Below are 22,625 nucleotides of genomic sequence, written 5' to 3'. Positions count from 1 at the left end.
CTTAAAGATTAGAATTCATATTTTTAGAAATAGGACATAGTCAGACAGAAGATATACCAAGTAATTACTAAAAGGAACTAATGTTAGAAGAACCACTAGCAGCAGCACTGAAAAGTCATTAATAATAAACAGAATGAAGAATTTTAAGGAAAATCTTTCATGTTGTGCCCCAGGCTGAGTACACATGCTGTGGGCGGAATTTTCAATAAGTACAGCTGCACTGGTACAGGTTAGGTGTGGCCTCTTTCCTTCCCAGACACAGGAAGTCGAGGTGGGGCACCATGCCCCAGTGACACAGAGGGCAAAGAACACGGCACAGGGAATTATAGAGACAATGGCACACAGGCCTGAGAGCCATTTCATCTGTGGATATTGAAGAGGTCTTTTCAGATGCCACGCCTCTCTATGACCTCTGAGGCCATATTGGCATCTGTAGACCTAAATTTAATGTCTTGAATGACTCTGTGGGCATTGCTGGGAGGAGGCAACAAGGCATCAAAATGCATTAGAAACCAATAGGGGCCTGGAAAAAGTGGATTGAGAAGGAGCTGTGGGGAGCTGGGATGAATAAGCTCTCCTGGGCTGAAGAGAGCAGTAGAGATTTCAGCAATGAGATAAGAGAAAGGAAACACAATTTGCACCAGGTCCAACTTGGTATGACTGTTGGCTACCCAACTGTCACATATTCCCACACAAATACTATTGGTCTCAAGGGTGAATTTGTTTGCTTTGACTAGTAGAGTAAAAAAAAAAGTTCATGTCAGTTAAACCATCAGTTTTCTTGATATAGTAGGTATTTTGAATGAGCCAATAGGTTTTCTGACTGTCAGACTCATCTGTGCTTAGGGACTTCTGCCCAAGTAGCATTTAAGGGCAATTTTTATTCCAGTAATGAATATGGGTTTATTTTGTCCTACCATTCTTGTCTGGTTCTTCTAGTGACAACAACGTGTACTGTGATTCTGTGGGAAGGAGTGAGTTCAGCTGGTAATGTGACTCCAGGACAAAGTGAGGCCACATGGAGGGCAATTCCATGACTTTGACACCATTAGCATGAACCTTTGACCACTGAGTTTATCAGCTACAGAAAAATGTTTCCATATTAATGGTGAGACATCCTTAATCAATAATTAATATCTGAATATAAACGCATCAGCTATGCCCACATGCAAGCCCCACAGAGTGTATCTGTGTAGCTTATTAAAAAAAGGATGACAAGCAGAGCAGATACCAAAGTCTTACGAAAATTCAGCCACATTATAACCTCCTTTCCACGAAGATCTATTTCTGTGTCTGGGGCGGAAATTGAATTGATCTGCCCTGATTGTCTCTCCATAAGGTCTTGTTGATTACTGCCTACAGTAAATGCCCTTCTGGTTGCTGGCAACCTGTTGACTGTCTCTTGTCAGGCATTAAAGCTGAGATAACCAGTTTGTAATTCCAAAAGCTATTTCTCCCTTTTTAAAAATTTTACAAAAGGAAGCTTTCTTTTTTTCCCACTACAGGCCACCTTCTGAAGGTTCCTAAAATATCTGAGATAGGTCCTTTTGAAAATAAATCTCTCTTTTCATGTAACATTTCCACTTCTGTTTCTCTCATGTTGTTTTAACAAAGGCTAATCCATTATATCCGTTTTTCATCTACTCCTTTATGGTAGAGCAGGCCGACCAAATGATTTCTTCTACATCTCGGTCACAAGAGCCTACAGTACACTTTCTAAAGAGTTAGGGTTGTATACACGCTCGTTAGTTCTCTGTATGTGTCTAAGGTAATGACAACATTGTATATCTGTCTAACGTTTTACAGATTCCAAGCGGTTTAGAGGAACTTTATATAAAATGATTCTTCAGAAAAGCAATAACTTCCAGACTAATCTTTCTAGCGTGTCTTTCTAGCTGCTCTCCTTGTGTCACTAGGCTGCTGGACAAACTACAGGGATTTCCTGTTCCTATCAGATCAAGCCTGGATTCCTAATCTTGGCATTCATGCTGCACCCCGACCCTACGCTTTTCCTTATGCAACCACTCTGTTCTTCTGATACTTCCCAAAGAAGGCCTTCTGCTTCAGCCAGGTCGGCCTCTGAAGGTCACGGAACGGGCTGTAATCAGCCGTGTCTTTGTTCATTGTTTTCATCAGTTCAGTTTTCCCCTTCTGCTGCTTCTGCAAATACTTCCAGCATTTTCCAGCCCATATCATGGTCCATCATCTCCAAGGTATCATTTAACCTCTCCAGTCAATACCAATTTCTCCCTCCACTGAACTCTCAGATCCTTTATTTTCTGATTAGAGACTTTGTGTCGTTTTGTAATTGCACATTTTATAATATTTTCTCTATTTATAGAGTCCTCTAACTATTTGATGTATAATTCCTCTCTCCCCAAGAAGACAGTAAGTTCCTTGAAGGAAAGGGCCACGTCATATATTTGTATTATTGTTCCCTGTTGCAACGAATGCTCCACTTGGTGTATATAATTTAAAAGGTTTCCCCAACTGGAATTAATTTCTCTGCTCCTACAGTACTTTCAGCCTGGATGTTGTTTATTCAGCTATTAAAACACTTATCACAGCTGTTTCCCACTGTATTTTGTGAGCTCTGGATGAGTTGCTGTCCCATCTAATGCATCTTTTATCTTGCAAAGTACCTAAGATAGCACTGTTAATAAAAAGAATTGAACAATAGTTGCTAATTAAGTTTCTATGAAATTTCAACTTTGTTTGACACAGCAGCATTCCCTATTGCCCTCTTTTTGAGGAACCAACATTTCCACAGTTAAAAATGACTATCCTTGAAGAAATTATGTTGACATTTGGCATGTGAGAAGAAAATAACTGTTTGATGCTTTCCTAATTCATTTATTAAAAAATAACATTAAAGTCTAAATTTAAATTTAATTTAATCAGTTGTGTTGTCAGACCATCAGTCCTTAAGAGGCATTTGCTAATAAAAAATGCAAAAATAGATATTGAACTAGTCAGTAGGTACTTTTTATAGAAACGTTCATATACCAATGTATTATGTTGTTCTCAGCATAAGATTGTGCATCAATGTTAATTTCTTGACTTTAATATCTTTACAAATTCGTATATCTGTAACTGCCAAGAGTGAAATGAAAAATTAACTTTATTGTAACATCTAACGAAACCTCACGACATAACCAATTTTTCCTTTCTATTTTGATTTAACTACGACACTACATCCTTCTTTAGAGGGGGCAGAACTTTTGATGGACTCAGACAATCGTGAGAAAACTTTTCACCAGCCCTTTGAGCAATTTTAATTAAAATTCAGTTCAAATCGATCTCTTAAGCTTAGCGAAAGCATCTGCCGTGTTGTCTCCACTTAAGAACTTGAGCTGAAAATATGAGCATTTTCCTATTATAAAAGCGCTGCGTCTGTGTAAAGTTAAAATAGCTTCTGAGGACAATTTTCAACACATTTGGAAGAATTATGGCTTTAAAAATGCAACTTTTAGAAAACAACATTGATCACTCATTCACCGATGTGGCTGCATTTCTTGCTACACATAATGCCTTCTCTCTCAGCAGGTGCTTAGACCTTGACCATTAGCTTATTCATAGTCTCTTTGCCCGGCCGATGGCCAGAATATAGAACACTTCTTGCCACATAACAGGTGCTCAAAAGTATTTCTTGAATAAATGAGTGAATGAATGAATGAATCAAAGGATAGAAAAGCCTTGCCAAAGTCCCTTTATGTTCTTCTACTTGTACTAACTGTAGTTACTGCTTCTAGATTAGAACGTTCTCCTAATACAATGATGCCTTTGAGCTCCTATGACTAGTTAGTGAAAACTGAATAGAGAAACAGAGGCTCTAGAAAGAGAAATTAAAACCCTTTGTGCAAACAAGAAAGGAAAAGTTGTTGTAATATACATTTTTTTAAGAAAAGGCACTTCCATCTGCCAGAATATTCTCTAAAAATCCAATTCTAAGGAATATACAGTATGAATGGAGTTCCCTTTGATTTGTTTCTGATTTTTATTGCAGCTCCTGCAGAGCCAAAATGAAAGTCCTGCAAAGTCTGTCTCCTCGATCTTATTTGAGGCTCAGATTCTGGTTCCTGAATTAGGTTTTTGTTCCCTGTTTTGGTGAAGCCTGCATCTTTTGGTCCTTGACCCTAGACTGGTAGGGTTTTCATGTTGTGTAGATCCGATGTATTCCAAGTGAATGGTGCCCCTCAGAGTTCTAGCCTGTGGTGGTCCTGCCATGAGCCTGAACATACAGCCATATTTTTCATCCCATGGTATTTTCTAAGAAGAAAAATCTTTCCTATTTCTAGAGAGTCTGAGGTTACTCCTGTCATATATATCAAACTGGCATTTTGGATTCAACCAGTGTGGCTTACTGATAACAATTCAAGTTGTTCTTTTGATGGTAAGACACACTCGTTGATTACATGAGTTAGCTGCAACATTTGGAAGCCAGTTCTGATTTCTTTATTAAGAATGCAGTACCAGTTCCCACATAATTTAGTTCTTTCTGAAAATGTTTTCTGCTGAATATATCTTACCATAATACATAATGATCTTTAAGAAATCTTGTTTCTAACACTAGGTGATCATTTGTAGAAGTGAGAGCAGGAAATTTTTCTGGACCAAAGGCTAGCATTGTATCTACTTATCTTCCCTTGATCAAGAAAAAACAGCATCTGAAATTTGCAATAAACAGCTGAAGTTTTTTTAATGGTGTTTTCATGAAATAGTCCCCTGAACAATTCAGTCACGTCAAATAGGTTTTTCTTTTAATCATATTAAAAAAACAATATATAGGCCAAACACAACAGCAACGTGCATCTTGGTTTGTAATAAGTGTGCTGTATTGCACACAAATGCCTGGTCTATGGGTTCCCTTGTTAAGTTTGTTCTGGAAATTTATCAATTCCCCCTTTATTTCTGAGTCTATAAATTTTCCACTTCCATGAACTTTTTCATATAAACAATTAAAATATTTTCAAGTCTATCCTATTTAAAAGTGAGATATTTTTTTAAAGTCCTTCAATTTGGGTTCCCTTTTGGCCAGCCACCCTCTTTGAAAGCTGGTCTCTTACCCACTCTTCCTTTCCCAGTGAAGGGACCTCTTTCCAGCTGGGGACTTCCCTCTTGGGGCTGAGCAAAGCTGACTTGGGGATGGGATAATGCAGATGAAGCCGTATTCCTTCCTTTTTGTGTGATTCTCGCCTGTTTTGTTCCATTGTGTTGCTGAAGTTTCTTAAGTGGACCCCAGAGCTCTCCCAGAGCTGCTTTTGCCAATGGGTATCTGACTAATTGCTGTTCTTTGTGGGGGGATGGAGGCCACCATTTTGGTGACGTTACTCTGGCTAATTCTTCCTAAAGTCTCTTGAAGATGCTCTTCCTCAACCCAAATCACTAGTGTTCACTGGGTTCTTTCTCATCCTTCTTTTCCTTTTAGTCTACCTCTCCTTGGGACAGGTCACACTTTTCGTAGCTTTAGCCACTTATACACAAATGACTTTTAAATCAATATCTCTACACAAGACATCCTCCCCCTATTTATCCAAGTGCCAAATGAACATCTTTACATGAATGTCCCACAAAAGTTTCCAACTCAAAATGTCCAAAGCCATTGTGTTCACCCTTCCCATACATAAACCGTTCCCACATTCCCTATCATCACGAATGACATTACCATCCATCCTGTTGCCAGAACCAGAACCTCAGAACCATCCTTGATCTCTCACTTTTCTCAGGGCCTCCTGTCCAATCTCTAAATCCTATTGATTCTACTTATGAAATATCATTTGGGTTTATCCTCCCTTTTCTTTCTCACTGCAATTATCACTGCAACTTCCTTAGAACATCAGGCTCTAACGTTTCTTGCTTGGGATTTGTAGTGTATTGCCTTTTTGCTGTTCTTCTGAGTTGCGTTCTTTGTTCTCTAGCTTTTCTTACAGACTGTGGCAACAGTGTTTTTTCTAAAATTCAGATTGACTAATCCATTGCCTGCTCTTAATTCTTGAATGGTTTCTCATTGCCTCAGTGTAAATTTTAACCTCTTTAACATAGTCTTAAAGACCTTTTATGTTATTTCTCCCACTGTGTCCAGTCTTAGTGTGCATCACTTATTACAATGCATTTTATGCTTTAGCAATATTAAACCATTTTCAGTTATCTAAGAATTTCATAATTTCTTACCCCTTCAATACTTTTAACTGATGTTTGCTCCTCCCAGAATATTATTTTGCATTCCGATTGTGCACCCCTCCCCCCAAACCTGCCTGTCAAACTTGGGAGCCATCTTTCAAGTTTCACATCACTTATCTTTCCCTCTATTAATTCTCTGTCCTCTCTATTATGCCTTTTGGGGTTTATGTCGTGGCATCTGTCACATGAAATCATGACAATTTGCTTGTGTACATGGCTTTCTCCTGCACTCTGTGAGCTCCCTGAGGACAGAGATTGCATCCATAGATCTCCTACAGTAACTGGCACATGGCTGGTGACCAAAGTAGATGGTGAATGAATGAAAAATGGAATTAAAAAAGATACAGATTCTCTTCATTATCAAGGATCACTCATTTGACCAATGATTTTATGAATGTGAAAAATGCTAAGTCAAAACTGCAAGTAATTTTTTTTAATGTTTCCACATAGCACTGATTTGAAATTCTCTCTTTATTTACAGCACAAAACCCTTGAAAATATCAAAGATACTATTTCCTAACAATGAACGGTTTGGTCTAAGCTTCTAAAAGTGACACAGGCAGAAAGGAATAATGAAAAATGATTGAGAAACTCAGAGGATTGTAATGCTTGTCACAGAATTATGACTTATCTGCTCCAGCCTTTGAAGGGCATGCTTCCATTTGCCTGCTCTGTGTGTAGAGAATTATCCGATACTGTGTTTGCCTAAAACAGTGATTTATAGTCACCATTGACTTAAAATGCTTTACAGACCAATTTTTAATCTTTCTATCCCTAGTTTTTCCTTATCAAAAACAATTTCATGATATTGCCTACAAATATTGTAAAGCAGGATGACCTCCATAAAAGAAAGTAATTGAGGTGGGCAAATCATTATTGTAAGGGCCAAAGAATGGCTGCCATGAACTTTTAAAACGCCCTAAGATGTAAGAGAACAGAACTGGAATGGATGCTACTCTTGGTCCTTGTGTTCTTGGACAAAGCTGATCTCTCTGTGCTTTCATCTTCTGTCAAACTAACAGGTTGTACGAGTCACTAAATGATGTCTAAGCCTACTCCCAGCTCTAAAATTTGGTGACTCAATCCAGAGTTGAGCTTCTCTGGACCCAGTATAATATTAGAAAATTCATTATCAAAGAGGGAGGGGAGTGTGCAGAGGAATAAGCATAACCTTATTACTTAACTATTCTGTCAACAGTCCTCTGATGCGAACGCCAAGAAAGTGAAAACTCACTGAAAATAAAACTAAGTAAAATACAATGTGACCTGACTTATAGCAATAAATATAGACTCTGGGCAAAACTGGAGTACAGATAAAAGGATATCATCAAGCTCTTTGGAAAAAATGAGTTTCAAATGCCCCTAAGAAGTGTTACTGTTTATATTTATTCCATTATTCTCAACAGTCTTGTTCACCATCCCTGAGGATTTGAAATTTTACTTCCTATTTTTAACATGGAGTATTTCATTATTAAAAACATAAAGGACAGCACAAAGTCATATTAAATCAACAAATACTACTGTCTGCTTGATGATGAGAAACAGTGGAGCACTGATCTCTCACCTGAGTCAGAAATAACAGGTGGGGAAAGCACGAATGACACCTCAATGAGATAGATGAGCGTTATTATGAAACAAGAAGTAACTTGGGCAGTCACAACAAAAAAGGAAATTGATAGATCATATGATTTTCCTTGTACAGTAAAGGAAGTTTACAACTTTATCTTGAGAAATAAATGTTTTCCTGGCACAAATTCCTATGAGAATTGTATGGCATAGTCCCTTATTCTGAAGATATAAAGTAACACTTGGCACAATGTTACTGCAGTTGTTCAATATCATTCTTTCTTTATTTTCCCAAAGTGCCATGTCTTACGGTAAACTGGAACAGGACTCAAGGGCACAAAATGAAACGGTTCCTCCGTAATGACATTATATGTGTATGGAGAGGGAAGAGAACAGTATGAAAATGAGGCCTAGGTATGTGATTCAACTTACTATAGCACTTGGAGAACATATCTTGGCATACTCTTACTTAACACAGTCAATTCAAGGTTAAATCTTTTGATAGTTGCTATAAGGGCCGATATTCTACGCGGTTGACTAAAGAAAGATCTATATGTTTAAATAGCAGGTGAAAAGGCAGCAGGTTGATATTCTCATGGAAAAATTAAGAAGCCTGACATATTCTCACACAGAGATGGGTAACTCCAGTACACAAAGAGATGGATAAACTTTTCTCAAAAGAAAAAAAAAGTTCAAAATCTGCTCTTGTGATTTTATAAGTTCCTTAAAGCATGAAAGAAACGATTCGGGCTTAGACATTTTTATGGCTAGGTCTCACCATTATACTGCCTGAATCCATAAAAAAAACCCCAAGAAATGCTTTCATCAAATATCTGAATATTTGAATAGAAAGACATAGTGGGGCTTCCCTGGTGGCGCAGTGGTTGAGAGTCTGCCTGCCAATGCAGGGGACACTGGTTCGAGCCCTGATCTGGGAAGATCCCACATGCTGCGGAGCAACTGGGCCCATGAGCCACAACTACTGAGCCTGCGCGTCTGGAGCCTGTGCTCCGCAACGGGAGAGGCCACGATAGTGAGAGGCCCGCGCACCGCGATGAAGAGTGGCCCCCGCTCACCGCAACTAGAGAAAGCCCTCGCACAGAAACGAAGACCCAACACAGCCAAAAATAAATAAATAAATTAATTAATTAAAAAAAAAAAAAAAGGCAACCTTATCCCCAGTTTTTAAAAAAAAAGAAAAGAAAAGAAAGACATACTGAAGTGTCCTCCAGGGTGTTAAATACATCAAGCAGATGAAGAAACTGACCTAGCAGGGTTATTGAGAATTATTCATTTGAATACTAGGGGATGTATATTTTATTTTTAGCATTGCTAATGTAAAGTCTTTCTTCCAGGTAGCAATTTGTAAAAGGCAGAACTACTTATTAAGGCCACTCCTGATTGTGACAGCAAAACCTTGTCATCGTCGTGGCTCAGGCTGCCTATATTTCTGTAGGCTTGGGGACATGAAGGTGTCTCCAATTTACTAAATAACCAATCCAGTTATTTAGATATATAAAATGAGGAGAACAGCTTTTTAAATAAGATTTAAAATCGTAGTTGAATCTGTCAAAAGAGCATAATGTTTGGGTAGCTTCATCAGGGAGCGAGGAAGCTTTCTGGTTTCCCCTAAACTGGCACCACAGCCACTCCAGATTCAAATCACAGGGATCTGGAATCATAGCCACTTCCAGATTAAGCACGGTTATTATAATCCTCCCCCCTTGCATTTCACTGTTTATTAAGCAGAACCATCTGGAAATAATCTTCCTCACTGAGCACCAGAATGTTACCTCTTTTGCTTTTCTCCTCTTTCATCTGTGTAATTCTATATCTTCTGACCTATTGACGTTGGATAAAATGGATTATGTGAGCCGTTGAAGAAATGGCCAGCAAAACTCGGAATTCTGAGTGTGCATGGGAGATGTCCACAAGAAGCCAAGAGGTCATGAAAAGATAGAAGAGGGACTCATCAGGACGAACACCTCTGCGCTAAGAGTGCTGGTGACAGTGACAAACATTTCTCCCATCTCTCCTAGTGGGTATTCACAGTATTGCAGAAGGGCTAAAACTATGAGAAAACTATGAAGTGTAGTCTCTTTTTTGCATGTGCTCTGCGTAGAATGTCCATTTTGAGAATATTCAGCTATATCAAATAGATTTCTAAAGAATTAAACTACAAAACATATGGGAACCTCCACTCTTGTGGTCCATCTAACCTTGGCATTATGGAATCAGTTAAATCTTCTAATGTTTTATGAACAGACTGTTGCAATATTCCCTCTCTCATCTGCCTCCATTCTTATCTTCTTTAAAATCACTGTCCAGAGTGATTGATATATTTTAATTGCATTTCTTGCCATTCTTACTACCGACACCTATGCTTCTTGAGCAAAAGAGATTTGTAACCAAAGGAAATTCTAAAAGATACCAGCAGCAACTTGGGAGGATGAGAAGTTATTGGATAAACATGGTGCATCTTCCTGGAAATTTGGAGAAAAATACTTTTATGATAATGAAACAAAGATTTATTATTGAGTAAATGCAAATACATGAGAATTCAAAGAACTTGATATACATGGCAGACCATTCCTAACTCTGGCTCCAGGCCATCTGCCTTGAGAGTATGCATTTATTGTTTTATTTGGCTTTGTTTACTTTTGGGGAGAGTAAATTTGTTGTGAAATTTTGTTGTGAAACAGTGAAAGAACACAGTAAATTAAATCTGATTGCTCTTTTATGTTGTATTTTGAGAACATGTACCATCTTAAGAGCTAGGTGACTATATAGACTTTATAGTGCCAAGATTTAAATTTGTTTTACTGAAGTTACAGCTATGTCAAATTGATTTCTAAAGAATTAAAGTAAAAATATCTGAGAGCCCTCCAGTGGTCAAAAAAATATATGCAAATACTCAGTTATTTACCCAATATTCCTCCCTCCAAAGAACTTAAAACACTTCAGTCTTCCTTTCATAAAAATGCTTGCTTTGATTACTTTCTGACATCACTATTATATCACATAAATTGTTTTTTTTAGCACTATGGGGAAACAGATGTTTATCCAAATCATTTAAATAAAAAAAATTAAAAAAACAGAAAATAGCAGCCTAAACCACCCATTTATCAATGAGAGATTTTAAATAGTTGCTAGAATTTAAGTACGTAGTGCAATCCCAAATCTTGTCCAGATATGAGTAATTTAATTCCTCCCATTGCAGCCATTGAGAGAAATGTGGCTGGGTATTAAAACCACTCTATTGATAAAGAAAGGACCCAGTCAACATGAGCTGTGTCTGCTACTGTGTTCCCCTTAAGCACAGAGTGGTATTTTAATGTGTATATTCCTAGACTTATAAAAGCATTGTGTGCGTGCGTGCGTGTGTGTGTGTGTGTGTGTGTGTGCATGTGTTCCTCAATTGTAATTATGATGGCTTTCATGAGAAATGTGTTGGTTTCTCTTTTAGCAAATGCATATCTAACTAAGCCAGGCACAGTACTTTCACGTGCTTCGTCTCTTGATTACCAGTAATGGTTTGGCAGAAAGCCTGGAATAACGTCTCTGCCTTGAAAATTGACAAGCTCTAACATTTACCCAAATGCTGCAACACTGATTGGTGAGGGGAGTTTTTGCTTTGTTTTAAGTAAATTCCTATATTACTTTATTAGAAAGTAAAGCTTGTTTAAAAAACTCCCCCCACATTTAGATTCATAAATTTGGTGTTCCATACAGGATTAGGATTTTTTTTTTTTGCAAATATGTAACTACATATTTAATTATTATAGTCCTAAATCTTTATGGACCACCCTTCAAAGGCCTGTGTTTATTTATTTAAAAAGTTAGCAACATCAGGGTTAAACTGCTAAGAAAAAATTTTATGTCCTATAATTTCATCTCTTACTCAGAATTTTTTTGCTTGTTTTCTAGTTTTAGACAAAGTAAATGCTCGTTTTCCCTTTTGTATATTAATGTATGCAGACTTATCACGTCAGTCAATGTCTCTATGTTAAAAAAAAAAAAAAAGTCAAATTCAGTTAGTATCTGTGAATGACCTTCAAGAAATTCAGCCTACCGCAAGAAATGTTATGGGTAATTCTCAGCACACTCTAGTGGAGTAAGTTATTGCCTAAGACAAAAGCAGGCATTTCTGGAAGTTACATTGTATCTTTGAGGCCACTGGGGTACCATATAGGAGACTCAAGCAATAATTTACCCTTGTGCAATGAAAAATACAATGTAACTTGCACACCAGGATCCTCTGCCTCATTAAGTTAAACACTTCCCTCATGTCATTTTTAAGGAGAGATTACAATACTGTAAATCTAAGTAACTTAGATTTATGTTCTGGTGTATGGCAAATGGTTACACAGCATATTTACAGCATTATAAATGTTTGGGTGCTAAGCAAGTTCAGAATGCAGATCTAATTGACTTCATAATTTGGCAAACGAGGTAAAGGTAAGGTTCTGCTGTGTGGTTACTCACAGTTCCAAAGGAGCAGCCCTGCAGCGCTGAGAAAAGATCTTCAGCTTCTCCTGCAGTGGATTTTTAGAGGTGTTGCTGACATCATTACAGTTTTTGAATCTTATTATAACCCCAAGGAAAAATATAAACAAAAATCAATCAGAGGAAAAACGTTTGCTAAGAATTTATGCTGTCTACACTTTTGATTGAATGATTTCTCTTTTTATGGAACAGAAAGAAGGTATAATTTTCTTTTTGAAAAATGTATTGATTTATCTCATACTCTTAAAATCGAGGGAGGAGATGCAAATAAATGAAAAGCAGAATAACATTACCAGGGTGGACAAGGTGATAAAAGGACACAGGCTCCCTGTCACAACTAAACACCCCGATACTTGTAAGTGAACCAAATATCTAGGATTTTCTTTGAATAGAGCTGCTGGTGGTATAAAAGTTCACAGAACAATCGGTTCATTTTAAGTGGTCACAGCACTTAACTGAATATAACAAACATTCTAAAGAAAAAGATGGACATTTTGCTCTTGTTAGTCTATTACCTTTATTCTTGCACAGAAAAATTCCCATAGATAATAAATTTAGTAGAGCATCTTTTGAAACCCAACAGTTTCTTTTTCCCTTTTAAGCTTTAAACATTTTGAATTTAAAGGAGGTGAACAAAAAAAAAAGTCAAGAAACAGATGTTGAAGTTGAAGATGACTTTCCTTTCCACACGGTCTTCATAAAGAAAAGATAACTGAGTCTAATAAATTATTAATGTATGAACATATTCTAAAATGGAATAACAGTTTTAGAGTTTTGAATAAAATGGGTAAGATAATGCAAATCCCTTTTGAGTTCTGGGTTCTGCTGAATACAGCTAGGCTCCTTATAAGTGGCTATATCACAAATGATATGCCTGAATAAAGTTAAACAAATATTATTGGATGCCCTATCAGTTTAAGATTTGATTTCTGCTGGTGTTTAAAATCAATGTCATTTATAAAGAGAATGCAAAGTACCCAAAGGTAAAGATATTTTTAAAAGTCTTTATAATTCTCAGCTTTATGTTCTCAAAGTATTATATAAGCTACCACACTATCACATTTTTATAATTATTAATACAATGAACTAGGGGTGATTTATCCAGAATTTACCAAGTATATTAAAGTATGTGTTAAAAATGATATATTAATATATAAATAATGTTGATATATGTGTTTATATATATTCAAATTATATATATGTGTGTATGTGTGTGTATATATATATATATATATATACACACATACACACATATATATACATATATTCAAATTAGCTTGAGAAACACTCAGTTAAAGAAAATCAAGCATGTCTCTTTAGCGTAAAACTTTAAGAGCCCTTAATGCAAAGGTCACATAAATCTCCAAGAGGGCAATATGGTATACAGCATTTCCCAAATTCATCTGACCTAGGATCCTCATCTTTTTTTCTTTTTCTTCCATATAGCATTTCCTAGAATTATCACTCCTGAGAACATAAATTGGATTTGCTGATTTAAATTAAAATCCAAGACCTTAAAATATTGGCTTAATAATTTTTTCAACTTTTAAGTGCCTCATTAATCTCTGAATTCCCCAGTTTTACCTTGTTAATGCTTAAAACTAAATGCAAAGCAAAAAGTAGAGTAGCAGAGGGACACAAATGTTATTCAAAACTATGCATTTCTAACGTGTAATACAGATCACCATTCCTCTGTGGCATTTTCCCTCATCCTAGTCCTTTTCTTTTGCCTCCTGGAAAAAGTGGGCGCTGGGGATTAGAATTACATTCAATTACCTTTTTCTCCATTTCTCTGCTACACATGATCAGTTCTTAGAGATGGGAAAGTGCTAGCATTGCACACTGACTCTCTACATTCTACAGAAATTGCCCTATCAGAGGCTCTTTTTCCTTCCCAGAACTCTCCATGGGCAGAACTCCCTGAGAGATTAAGTGTGAGGACAGGTAAAATGCTAGGACTCCAAACGACCAGAGAAGCTGTGACAGGAAAGGTCGCAGACACTCCAGAAATGGTGAAGATTTAGAGAGCCAAAAATCTCTCAGTGGGGCTCAAAGTCAAAGGATAAAAACTGACAAGAGACGTTAGCATCAGACCGCAGGTAGCTTGCCTACATGTTACCAAGTATGGACCAAAAACTGTTCACTGGTATATAAGAGTTTAAATCTAGACCTTTTGGTCTACTGGGGGTTTAGGACTGCCTATCATCCACGAGTGTGGAATTCATTAGATCTCTTCATAAATAGTCCAGCTTTTTCTCCTTTTTAGGCAAGTGGTAGGATTGTATTACTTGCCCAACTGAAGTTAGGTGTGACCACATGGCATGCTTTGGCCAAGGAAATGTGAGCATAAGGCACATGGGCCATTTCCTGGTAAAAGCAACAATGTGGAGTAGGGACTTTAGACAACCCCTGACGAATAATTTTCATGAGTGGGAAGGAAGCCTTGGTTTTTATAAGCCACTGAGATTTAGAGGTTGTGTGTTACCTCAGGAAACCACGTCTAGTATATCTGGAGCACTTCATATGTGTGCATCTTAGTTTTATCATATATAAAAGAAAATAACAACAGGTGTCTCTTATCCACAAAATAGTATGAAACACTGGATGCATTTTAGACGAGAATTGTTACACTTACCTGAGGTGTTAAAAACATCTTTTGATGAGTAAATATGCTTCTACAAATGTGTAGTAATGAACCACCTAAGGCTAGAAAATTCAATGCATGAGAAGATAAATTTCATTCAAAATTAGCCTACGTCTTTTAATAAAATTAATAAAGGCATCTGTATTCTTGAACTATGATTAATTCAGTGAATTCATTTTTTCAGTACTCATAAATCTGTGTGCTACCACATTACATAGGAATGGGAGTACAAAAGTAAAATGAGACTAAAAAGGAAAAATAATAAAAATAACTCTATTGCTCTCTTTAAAATGCATGGAGCTTTACGAAGCTTTCATGACTCAGGGTGTCTCTGAGTCATCTTTATGCCATATATATTTTGCAAGAATGCAGAATCCAGCTTTATTTATGCAAATAGATGCACTTTTATTTTATGTTAAGATACAACACAGTTTCCTATGTGATAAGGATACATTTTCTATTTAGCTTTTTTTTTCTTAGAATTTGTTTAGGTCTCTTTAAAATATTCTATAATAAAATATCTGCTAAATATGAGATTTTTAAGAATAAAAGCAATCCCCAAACTCTTAAAACTTACCTTTCTGAGAGAAAAACACAAATTGTTGAGGAAAGGCAAAGTGACTTTTTAACAAGTGGAGATTAGTGCAAATAAATTAAGAATATAAATGAGAGAATAATATAAAGCAATTTGTAAATTACACCCATTGTTTTAACACAACATATTCTGGTGTCAGTGTCCAGTGAAGGGGGCTAAGTAAATAATTTCATTGTCTAGGACAAGCACAGTTAAGGCACAAGGTAGGAGCTTGATAGGGATTTGTTAAATTCATAAGACAAATTAGCTCAGCTACTTGGAGGTTACAATTTAAAATCTGCCAGTTTTCAAGATCTAGTCTTAATTTCTTTCATTGATGAAGCAAAAAAAGGTCAATAATATTATATTTTCATATTTTGTGATGGAGAAATCTGGGTTCTCATCTAAATATTGACTTTGAACATTTGATTAGACTCAAAAAAATTTTAAGATAAATTTTGACCCTATCCATATTAGGGCTTTTGTCTTTGTGGAGGTTAAAGAGCCCTATATAAGAAAAAATAGAAACCAAGTTTCTTATTTTTCTAAATCTCAGGAGTTGGCATATTAAAGTCATATAATAAGTGTGTGAAAAATTTATAAATGATCTGAGGAATATGAAATCGGTTAAACACCCTTAGAATTAATAAGCTATATTTTCTCTTCCTCTGACTCCTACCAACTATATTCAATTTATAATAAGTAAATGTAGTTTTTTTAACTTAGCATAGCAAAATGATTAATACTGCAGTTTAAGGCCTTTAAATTTTTAGGGAAAAATTTTAACCAACTTTAAGATTTAGGGTCACAACATCGTATCACATAAACAAGCAACTTCTTTCCTTCTAGCACACACTGTGATCTGAAAATAATCCAATGTTTTCTGATGGTTCAGATTCAGGTGTATGCAATGAGATGATTTTAATTTAGTTGTGTCACATTGACTTTTTCCATTTGTGCTATTCAGCATTCTGGGCTAGATTTGTTGAAACATGTCTGTTTTCCAACTCTATGACTTTCTTTTTGATTATGAATCTCCCTGATAACATACAACTAATTTATCGTACTTACACATCTATCATCTCTTCTGTCACCACAATCAAGGTATACAGTCTCATTTGGCAAAAATGAAAATAGATAACATCCCCCTTACCAAAACAACAATGACCAAACAAACATTTTTAATTGAATCTACTTGACATCAATCACTGTTCTAGACAAGGAGTCTAAGGTCAAAAGAATAATGATGTTTAGAAGGAAAAAGAATAAAGTAAGAAAGGAACTGTTGAGGGAAAACTTCCTCGAAATAGTCATTTGTTCATTCCTTAAATATGTATTGAATGGTTTCTATGTGTCAGTAACTGAGAATACAAAAATGAGTAAGATACAGTGCCTGCCAGGACAGTGAAAGTGACTTATGAGATCAACCTTGAAGGAGAAGTAGGATTTGCACAAAGGAGGTAAACAATGAGCATTCTGGGCAAAAAACTCCAACAAACTAGTAGGTAGACTAGTACAGAAATATGATCATGTATGGAATATTCTGGAGGCAGGAACGATGTGTGATTAAAGTGCTGGTGATAACCAGTGAAGTAGCGGAGGTGATGTTAGAGAAACAGGTTGAGGCCTTCTGACATACTAAGACATACTAAGGAATGCATTTTGAAGGGAATGGTGAACCACAAGAGATTTTTAAGTAGGGGGGGAATCCATTCATGTCTAGGACTTTTAGAAGATGGGTGTGTTGGTCCCAGCATGGGAGATGTGCTGGGGTTGGAGCCTAAAGGCAGGAGACCAACTGGGAGCCATACTATATCCAAGAGAGGTGATGAGCACCTGAAACAGAGCAGAGAGAAGGGAAAGGAAGGAATTTATTTACGATAATTTGTGAAATGTGGTGATGCTGCATATAGGCCAAGGGATAGCGTGAAGAGTCAAGGTCAACAGCTGAGAGTGATGGCAGTAGAGGTGGCTTGAGAGGCTACAGAGATGACTAAGAAAAGGGGCCAGCTAGGGACAAATAAAAGGACCGTTAAGTACTGTTCACAGCTCAAAGCAGGTTGGAACACATGAATTCTTCCAATCAGAAATTTGCATTTGTGAAGTTCTCCACAAAAGCCTCAACAGATCAGGCCACAACCAAAACCCCAAATCAGAAAAATGACCTGGAATGATCAATGATATCAGCAGACTGCCTGGTACCTTCTCTAGAATGAGGAGTCTTTAAAACAAATGACTATAAAAGCAGAAGAGTGACTTTCCATTTCTGGTAACAGTAATGAGATCATTTGGACCAACACTCTCATTGAGGTAATCAAAAACATTTAAAATGTAAAAACAGCAAAGAGTTAATAAGATGGTGAAGACAGGAACATTCAAGAGAAGACCAGAACTCAGATAAAGACACTAATTTTTGAAAGCTTTTGCTCTTGGGTATCTGAGTATCAGGAACAAAAGGTCTGAGAAACCAGCTTCATGCTGGGCAGCCTTATGGGTGTCGGTGGAACATCAAAGCCCATGGTCCTCAGGTGAGGGCTTTAATAAACTAACCCAGCTTTCACCTGGGACCTCAAAAGGTCATATCTTCCCTCAGGGTAGAGGTGAACCCCAAATCAACCGTTCCTCACACAGATTTGTAGCCTTGCTCCTTGCACAGGGGTGCCTTGACTAATCACCTTTGACTAAGGTGATTCTGGTCTGATCCAGGGGCCCTGGCAGAAGCAAACCCAAGTCCTCTCTGGAGGAGACCATCATCACCACTAGGTCTCAACTTATCCCTACAAGTAATTTTGAAAATACATTTCCAGCAGATAGTCAAACATATCCAAGCAAATGAGAAGACAAGACTGAGAACTGACAGGAGCAATAATAATAGAAACAAATCTTGGTAACTCTTGAGATATTAGAATTAGCAGATGTATATTATAAAACAACTACACTTACTATGTTCAAAGAAATAAAATCCAAGCTTGACGATGTCCGCAGGGACATCGCAGCAGCAGAGAGATATTCATCGGCCCCTTCTCCTGTCAACGCGATCTGGCCACATACGTCTAAAATTCTTACATTTTAGAATTTTTAAATGTTGTATCCTTTTTTGGTTTTCTTTTGACACACTGAAAACAAAAACAAAGCCCCATACTAATATAATTTTATTTGTATGCATAATTCAATCAGAAGTATGTTAGTTAAGTAAAAGGTAAGTTTACATGTAAGTGTTTGTGTGTGTCCTGGTGTGTGTGATGCATGCTCTCCCAAATTTATTGGAGACACCTATGATTCCTGCCAGGCTCCCTCCTCTTGTCAACAGTTCAGGACACAGCCGGGTAAAGCAAGGGGGACCGGCATCCAATGTCACCAGGGAAAATATACAAACGTGCCATCCACTTGCAGAGAAGTGAAAATTAACTGCAACTTTCACAACTTAATGGGTTAATTATAGATATTAGGGAAGGTTAACCGTGATCTAACAAAACTGTAAAATTAAGTGACTCTATCAGTATCATGTTCATTATGTTCATTTTTCATTTTAGAAGAGTAACGCGGTATTATTATTTATTCTGATCAAAGTTGAGTGAAAGATCCATATTATCATTCATTGTTCGTACCTAGTTCAGCCAACTTAGTTCATTAGATTCTGGTTGATTTGACAGAACAAAACCCGGCCAGTTACGTGCAACAACTGTTCAGCCCCATGCTCTGTAATAAGCACATCAGCACATTTATTTTCCCCATATAAAGTAGAATTTCCAATTCATACCATGTACTCTGTGACGATTATGGACAGTATTTATTCAGAAGGAATGCTGTGCAAGTTTGGAAAAGCTGTCTCTAAGAGAGCCGAGAGGTCACTGGACAAAACAAGAAACAAAACCTATACATGGTCAAAAACATGAAGAGGACTAAGGTTTGTCATTCTTTCTTTTAACTAAGAAAGTTTTGAAATCCTCAGCACATAGCAAGGCAACAGCAAATCAGACAACTCTCTCCCTCCTCCACTCTCAAGCTCTGTAGAATCAGAACGCCTCTATTCACTTAGCAAATATCAGCTTTTTTGGAGGAGGAGAACCTGCTTGGAATTAATGAGGCAACACCAAAAAATAAATTCTATTAATAAATTGTTCTCTTCAATGGAAAATTGCCTATTTTTCTCATCTTATTTTTTTTTTTAAACAGAATATCTTCCAACAGCTCCTTATGCACTTTCTACCAACTTCCCCGCCCCCCCTACTTTTATTATTTTTTTCTTTTTTCCTTTTTTAAATTAGAAAATGCCATAGTACCAAGCAAGGGAAATAACTCCATCTCACAAGAATACAGTCACCTCCAATGGCATCATGGACAGAATAACATTTAGTCGGTGTTGTGACATGTTTAACTACTGACGTTGTAATTCAAGAAATGCAGGGGGTTTAAGGAGTTAATAGAGGGAAAAGTAAGTAAAGGTAAAGCCAAACTGAAGTTAGAAGTGCAAGGTCATCTTCAAAACTAAGCTGAAATACTTTCTTTCTACTTCACAAAATGTAAAACGCCAAATATCTCAAGAAAGGTAACAAAGTTACAACACTGGAAAATCTCCCTGATCACTTTTTCATTCACACAAATAAAAAGAAAAATGCAACATTAACCTTCCCAGAGAAGCAACATCTTTGCACTTACCCTAGAGTATGTACATGATCTCTTAAATCCTTTTAATTCCAGTACATCCCGAACATATATGAATTCTTAGCACATTCATGTAAAGAATAAACCTTAACCAAATGGCTAATTACAACAGAGATCACAACAGGACTCTCTGAAATTCTAGGGAGAGACACGAGGTTAAAATCCAGCTTCTAGATCCTGGTGTATACTGTGTCTATCTTTAACTTGAAAATGATTTGGTTTCACATTCCACTGAAGTCCCACTGGCAGATGCCTTTGGTAAGCTCACCAATGGCAGGCTGTCAAAAGCCCTCCCTCCACCCCCTCCACCCCCTTAACCCCCCTCCATGCTCTGACTGAGCTTTCGTTGCTACATCTAATACTGATTTACTCAGCTGTCTTTTTACCTGTCTCCACGTGGGTAAAAGGAGATGCTTTCATTGATGGCTATTGCGGAAACACTTGGAAACTGAAGATCAGCCGGAGGACTCACTGTGCTTTTCCCACTGCCATCCCCTCCCCCTACCTCCTACCAGAAACCAACTGACTTCCAAACTTGGCTGTCTGAAAAAGAATGTTCTCTGATTGGCATTCCTGGAAGCAGAAAGCAAGGCAGCTCAAGTTGTGTTCTGTTACTCAGCATGAAAAACTTCCCAGGTATACACAATACAAACAAGTAAGTTTTCTGGATTTTTTCCCCCTTAACTTTGAGGAGAAACGGGGCAAATATTTGGGAGCATGACAAATATTTTTGTTGTTGCATAGCATTTATGTTTGAATATTCACCTATAATGTTACCCCAAATGGCTATGGATGCAGTAGAAAAGGGAAATGGCAAATCTGTGGTTAAAAGCTGAATTTCCTTATTAGTAAATGAGTTGGGACCCATTAGAGGAAGCCATGGTCATGCTGAATGCTTGAAGGTATTCTGAAGGGCAACTATTCCATTTGTGGATTTTCTGTGAGAGAAAACCTTGCTCATAGGAATTGTGAAAAAACTGCTTTCACCTGTCCTATATTTTATATTGCAGACAGCAGGAGGAGAGGGTGCAGGAAACACTTCTATCTCCCTGTCAAGTCTTCTTTTCCAGGACCGTCTTGTAAACTTCGGTGAGGCCTGGGTGGGGCTGGCCATGTACAATACTCTCCCACACCCCCCACTCACACACACATGTCTGAACAGAGAAAACTTGAGTCAATGGAAATGAGGGGAAAAAATACATTTTCTCAAACAGGATCTGACAAGAATGAATAATGTGGAGTCCCTTTAAATCACTCCTAAAATTGTATTTAATATTTATTTCGTGGTCACTGGGATCAAAAGATCTGCTGCTGCTGAAAATAATTTACCTCACCCTGTTCAAAATAGTGAGTGTATTACGTGCAATGTTGTGGACCAGACAACTTCTTGAAAGGCCTGATAGAGGATTTATAATTTCGGCAATCAGACAAACCACAACCCCAGGCATTCTGGGGTTTCCAGATCTCATCTGGCTGTCTCTGCCAGCTCCAGGCAAATGTCAGCTGGCTGGGCTCAGGGTGGTGCTGTGGCCACAGCTGCTCCTAGCAACTTGTACAGACATCTCGAAAATACCCAACGGCAAAGGGTGGCTCCCAAAAAGAAACCTTTCTCTTTGTCTGTGGTTGGTTTTAAATGTTCTGTTCTAGGTGGTCTTTTACCACATCTGAACAAGACCATTTTAGGGAACCGTGAGTGAACAGTTGATTAACTGGCATCCTATGGCTAATTTATTTCGGTGATATCTTGATGCCCCATATAGACTGATCTTACCAACCTGCTCACTCCTCAGCCTTGTTACTAGATGTCCTTTAAAAAAAAAAAAAAAAAGATTGAAAGAAGGAGGGAGAGGAGGAAGAAACTTTCCTTATTCTTATTCCCAAACTGGTTATTTTAGGGAAATTTCAAGCTGTAGGTAACGTTGATAGATAAGGATATCCGAATAACTTCAGAAATAAATAGAAATAACCACTCACCCAGAGAGCACACATCCCTGTCTTTGTGATTCTTCCTCCCTCTATCAAAACACTTCTCCCCAAGGCTAATGGATGGTGTCAAAACACGTGTGAGCTAAGAGTGGACAGAGTTGGCGGCAGGTCATCTGGTTCACATTCGGCCACACTATTCACTTATGCTGTACCGTTGAGTGAACACTAGCACAACCGACACCTAAGAAATGTTTGTTGAAACAAGCAAACGATTGCTTGTGTAAAAGTGTATATTTTAACCAATGGAAAATTGTTATATGTTGGCTGATATTTTAGATAATGGGGTGGGGGGGAATTATATCTCTTTTCAAGCCATTAACCAAAAGATTATATGGAAGGTATATTAGGCACTGAACACCTTTATAGAAGCAAAAAAAAAAAAAGATTATTATACATTTTGTGTCTGTGTGAGTGAATGACTCTAAACACCAACATGGCAAATTCTGCTAAGTTTATTTCTATTGATCTTGCTGGCTTCTAAGAGAAATAAAGAAAATATTAGGC

At 37.3% G+C, this 22,625-nt stretch overlaps 1 protein-coding gene across 26 annotated transcripts in view; it reads right to left on the bottom strand.

Moving 5' to 3' along the window:
* Nucleotides 1–22,625, bottom strand: part of DTNA (dystrobrevin alpha) — a 397,669-nt gene that overhangs the window by 273,109 nt on the left and 101,935 nt on the right. For 23 of the 26 annotated variants that reach the window (XM_059895342.1, XM_059895345.1, XM_059895340.1 and 20 more), the window contains exon 1: nt 20,130–20,328. The exons of 2 other annotated variants lie outside the window; for them this stretch is intronic. The gene's annotated coding sequence lies outside the window, so the exon portion shown is untranslated. Of the gene's footprint in view, nt 1–20,129; nt 20,329–20,521; nt 20,593–22,625 lie in introns of those variants that run through there. One more of the 26 variants, XM_059895343.1, reaches the window with a different exon arrangement.

Source organism: Balaenoptera ricei, chromosome 14 (assembly GCF_028023285.1).
Source record: "Balaenoptera ricei isolate mBalRic1 chromosome 14, mBalRic1.hap2, whole genome shotgun sequence".
In the NCBI taxonomy this organism is placed as follows: domain Eukaryota; kingdom Metazoa; phylum Chordata; class Mammalia; order Artiodactyla; family Balaenopteridae; genus Balaenoptera; species Balaenoptera ricei.
This window is presented reverse-complemented; position numbering and strand designations above follow the sequence as displayed.